Source organism: Otolemur garnettii, unplaced genomic scaffold (assembly GCF_000181295.1).
Source record: "Otolemur garnettii isolate 467f Iridium unplaced genomic scaffold, OtoGar3 scaffold00065, whole genome shotgun sequence".
Lineage (NCBI taxonomy): Eukaryota > Metazoa > Chordata > Mammalia > Primates > Galagidae > Otolemur > Otolemur garnettii.
This window is the reverse complement of record NW_003852460.1, coordinates 25661-30991: the sequence shown is the minus strand read 5'-3', so window position 1 is coordinate 30991 and position 5331 is coordinate 25661. Positions and strand designations below refer to the sequence as shown.

Genomic DNA, 5331 nt, shown 5'->3' with positions numbered 1-5331 from the left:
AGGTGCTGGGCTATGGGGGCCACCCTTTCAATCCAGCATTCTCTGACTCTTCATTTGATGAGTATTGAGCAGGGGTCTGGGAGATAGTGATTTCTCCTTGAGCCACAGGTGCCACCGGAGATAGTGATTTCTATTAGCAACAAACACAGGCTTCGTTGATTACAGATTGGAAGAAGTTTTCTCCAGGTCGGTAGTTTTCTCTGAAGGTTTGTGGGTTGTTGGCAGGGGAGCCATTTTTCAGAACAAGCCAACTGCGGCTGGTAAAGGGTTTGGAAGTTTGGGCACAAACAGTCCCACACCTTGGCTTTGGGATTGCAGACACTGGAGACCCACAGTGGGTTTCCAGAGCCACTGAGAGCTGGCTAATCAGCTGTCACTTCACTGACCATTCTAACCCTAACCCTCCAAGGGCCCCTCCCTGCCCAACTTGCCTCAGGGATTTTAATGCAGGCACCCAAATGCCCTCTACTCACTCACAAGCAGGAAAGTCATTAAACTTTGCCGAAAGCAGCTAATACACCTGCACATGTTAAAGCATACTAGTATTCAGTGTCAGAACAGATTACCATTTTCCACTGATCAAGAAAATCAAGGTGCCTGTAGCTCAAAGGAGTAGGGTGCCAGCCTCATACGCTGGAGGTGGCAGGTTCAAACCCAGTCCCGGCCAAAAACGGCAAAAACCAAAAATGGCAAAAAAAAAAAAAAAAAAAGAAAAAAAGAAAATCAAAATTAAAAGCTATAATGCCTGGTGCTGCCACAGTGTGGTGATGAGAGAGGAACCTTGGCCACCTCTGGCAGGAGTGTACATCAGCAGAGGAGGGATTGGTCCAAATCTGACTTACAGTTCCGTGCACTCCTGTACAGTTATTCCTCTCTGAGGAAAGAATTTATCCTGAGGAGGTCATGTTATGGACAGATTAGATTGTGGGCAGAGATGTTTAGCACAATAGTCAGTGTCAACTGGGGGTAGCCAGTGGGCCCTACACAGCCACTAAATGGAGGCTTGTGGAATTTTTCCCTGAGATAAGGCCTAGCCTCCATGCGGTGGTGTCATCGTAGCTCACTGCAGCCTTCACCTCTTAGGCTGATGGGACTCTCCTGCCTCAGCAGCTGGGATTACAGGTGCCACACCACCCAGCTGATTTTTAGACTCTCTTGCAGAGATGGGGTCTTATTGTGTGCCCAGTTCTCTTAGATTTACCAGGCATATAGTCATCTGATTTGCAAAATGATGGCAAATGTTGCTTCCTCTTTTCCAGCTGTTGCATCATGTCCCTATCCAATTGTGCTGTCTAGTGGTTCTGGGGTGATGCGGAAGGAGTGAGAGGTGTCCTCTTCACTTTCTTCTCTCTTTGAGGGGCACAGCTACAACTTTACCATGACACATGTGCTTTTATGCAGAGGGAGGGGCCCAGAGTCCCAGGGCATCCAAGAGTATGCACAGGGTGTTCCAGGGGATCTCAGAGTCCACCCAGGGTGTTCCAGGGGTCCCAGAGCCTGCCTAGGGAGCTCCAGGGGGTCCCAAAGCCTGCCCAGGGAGGTCCCAGGGGGTCCCAGAGCCTGCCCAGGGAGTTCCCAGGGGTCCTGGAGCCTGCCAGGGAGGTCCCAGGGGGTCCCAGAGCCTGCCCAGGGAGTTCCCAGGGGTCCTGGAGCCTGCCAGGGAGGTCCCAGGCGGTCCCAGACCCTGCCCAGGGAGTTCCCAGGGGATCCTAGAGCCTGCCCAGGGAGTTCCCAGGGATCCTGGAGCCTGCCAGGGAGGTCTCGGGGGTCCTGCCAAGGGAGGTCCCTGAGCCCACCCAGGGAGGTCCCAGGGTATCCCAGAGCCTGCCCAGGGAGGTCCCAGGGTATCCCAGAGCCTGCCCAGGGAGGTCCCAGAGGTCCCAGAACCCGCCCAGGGAGTTCCCAGGGGATCCCAGAGCCCACCTAGGGAGGTCCCAGAGTATCCCAGAGCCTGCCCAAGGAGGTCCCGGGGGTCTCAGAGCCTGCCCAGGGAGGTCCCGGGGGTCTCAGAGCCTGCCCAGGAAGGTCCTGGGGGTCCCAGAGCCCACCCAGGGCTTCCTGATCAGAGGCCCAAAACCTGCCTTGGGGGCGGTTCATGAAAGTGACCCTTCTTCCTGAGAAACCTGGAAGGGCAGAGGGATCCCCACCTCCTCAGGGCACATAGTCATTTTGGAGGGTGGGCAGGTTGCCCAGGGTCAAGGGACAGTAGGTGGTAGGAAGACAGAAAGGAAAAGCCATCCTGGAAGTCTGTCCAGTCTCCTATCACATGAGGGCTAAGTGCCACCTGCAGGAGCTGATGATGAACAGAGACCCCGATCCTGCCAAGGCCTCAGAAAAACCGGGATGGCCCCAGAGGGCATACTGCCCAAGCACCCCCCCATCTTTGGGGGGGAGTGTTGGGGCTGGAGGCTGTCCAAGACCATTGTCCCAGCAACACCCACAGCTGTCTGTGCCCAGAGAGCTGCTCAGGACCTGTACATCTTGTCATCCTGGACCTCTGGTCTTCCTGAGACACTTGCTGGGTAGGTGTCTGGACACTGCCCCGATCTGGCCCACAAGCACATTCTGGCCATTGCTCCCAGCCCAGAGTGGACAGTCCTGCACTGTGCCCAGAGCTGGCTGGCTGTTCTCTTCTTTCCTGCAGTTATTTATTTATTTTTTAACCCAGAGCCCCAAGTTGTCACACTGGATAGAGCGCTGTGGCACAGCTCATAGCAACCTCCAACTCTTGGGCTCAAGTGATTCTCCTGCCTTCACCTCCCAAGTAGCTGGGACTACAGGTACCTGCCACAATGCCCGGCTATTGTTTGGTTGCAGCCATCATTGTTTGGCAGGTCCGGGTTGGATTTTAACCTGCCAGCTCAGGTGCATGTGGCTGGCGCCTTAGCCGCTTGAGCCACAGGCACTGAGCTATCCTGCAGTTATTTTTTAAATTGAGATGAGTCACCATACTTATGGTTAAACTTTAAAGTGTACAATTTACCAACATTTAGCACACTCAAAATGTGGAGCAACCCATAATTCTTTCTGTTTCCACAATGTCTTCGTCACCCCAAGACGAGGTCCTGGGCCCACCAGCGGTCACTCCCCAGCCCCCGGCCCAGCCCTGGTGACTTACAGCTACCTTCTGTCTCTGTGGGTTGTCCTGTTCTGCATACCCTGGGGCCACCCTGCCAGTTGGGACAGGTTCCTCCCTGTCCAAGTGACATGCAGGACGCACACCTGATCGGCAACGAGCCAGACCCCCAGAGTCACAGTAGGAGAGAGGCTGAGAGTCCACTGCCTCCCCCATGTCCCTGACCACAGCACTGGTTCTCAGCTTGGATGACCCCCAGATTCCTGAGCCCACACTCAGGCTCCCCCAGCCTTGACCCCTCAGGCTCCTGGGTATCAGAGTCTATACCTAACAGAGGTCCCCCAGGCCCCCTTGGACCTGCCGCCCCCTCCAAGGGCTCTGTCCCCTCCAAGGGCTGTGTCCCTGGGAACCTGTTGCCACCTCCAATGTCTCTGTCTCCTCCAAGGATTCTATCCCCTCCAAGGGCTCTGTCTCCTCCATGGACGCTGTTCCCTAGTCCTGCTCCCCTTCCAAGGGCTCTGCCCTGGGGACCCACTATACCTTCCCAGGGCTGACCACTCAGTTAGGACCCACTTCCCAGTGGCCCTCAAATGCTCCCACAGCAGTGACAGTGTCCAAAGCCCTTCTTCCTCTCAGTCCAGGATTCTCATTCTGACTCAACACCCAGGTGCCTTCACAGGAAGTGAGCTGCCATCAGCAGCTTGAGAGCCATGGGATGGGTGTCCCTGTTGTAGACAGCTGGAGCCTCACAGCCCCATGTGCCCCTGTGTGCGGTGAGGACCCTGCTCATGCCACACTGGAGACCCCTCTGAGTCATGGCCCAAGAGTGTCCCATCATCCCAGGTGCATGTTTGGGGTGGGAACACCAAATGCTGGTGAGCCATTAGAGGGTCCTCAGTCAGATACAGGGCTACCTTGACCCAGCAAAGACTTGCTGAAATAAAAACATGTCCAAGGTACCCACAGCAGCTCTCTGCACAAGCTCTCTGGGAGCAGCCTGAGGGTCCTCAGCCGAGGAATGGACAGTGTATGGTGGGCCTGCACAGGGAATCATGCTTGGCCTCAGAAAGGGACGAGGTCCCAACACCTGCTACAACCTGATTGACCCTGAAAGACTCAGAGGCTCAGCAAGGGCAGCCAGACACAGAGGCCATAGGGAGGAGGGTCCCCTTTATATGAGGACAGAAAGTGGACCCAGCATCTGCAGGGGCTGGGGAGCCAGTGGGGACTGACTGCTTATGGGGACAGGTCTCCTCTGGGGGTGAAGAAAATGTTCTAAAATAAGACAACATTGTGAGTGCATTAAATGCCTTGAACCCGTTCACTTCAAAACCACTAACTTTATATATATTTACCACAATTAAAAAAAAAAATGTTGTGTGCTCTGGGCAGGGAATTTAAAATCTGCAGAGATATCACCTGTCTCACCCAGATGATTTCTGGGACAGGCAGATGACTGTGTAGACAGAATAAGGGCCTCAGCAACCCAACAGGGGACCATGCCAGAGACCAGTGCCTGGTCCCCCCATGTAACTCATGTCCTTCAAGCAGTGAGCAACAGAGTGACTCTGAAGACTGGCCACGTGGATCTCTGGGCTCTGACCCAGCCACTCATGCAGGGATGACCAAACTGAGCCACTGACGCTGGCCCAGTCCCTCTGGACAGAGGCTGACATCCTGAAGTGGCACTGGGCATGGCTTTCATCCAGCAAAGGTGTGAGGGGCGACTCCTTTCACCCCCAGGCCTGTGACCTGCAGAGGGTGCAGAGATGCTGTGGTCAGGCCCACATTGCTGCCCAAACATGGTGTTACTGGCAGAGTGTGGCCAGACCGAGTCTAGGCACTTCATAAGCCACACACTGAAAACACAATTTTTGTGTCACACTGGGGGGTTGTGTTTGAAATGTTTGTGTTCTAGGAGGGTTGATGAAGTGACCTCCACCCACCTGCAGATATGCCCACTCGGCCTAAACTTACCAGAGTTTAAGATGCCTTTCCACCCCCTGTCACCTGGTACAGGGCAGCACAAAAGCTGCCACAGGACTCTCAGTATAAAAACCTTCTCAAACCTTGAAGACGTGTCCAGCCTGAGGCTCCTTCAGTAGCTGCTCCTGGCTCAGGCCATCTGCCGCGGAGGTCACGTACAGGTCCATGTAGCTGGGGCCCCCAAAGCTGCAGGATGTGACCCTGGACACAGGCATGTGTACTGTGCGTAGCAGAGTCCCTGTGAGCAAGGGTAAGGCCAATGCTGGGAC

At 54.9% G+C, this 5331-nt stretch overlaps 1 protein-coding gene across 1 annotated transcript in view; it reads right to left on the bottom strand.

The window, feature by feature from the left end:
- Positions 1-5331, bottom strand: part of PLCXD1 (phosphatidylinositol specific phospholipase C X domain containing 1) — a 29256-nt gene that overhangs the window by 20231 nt on the left and 3694 nt on the right. The gene's annotated exons all lie outside the window — the stretch shown is intronic.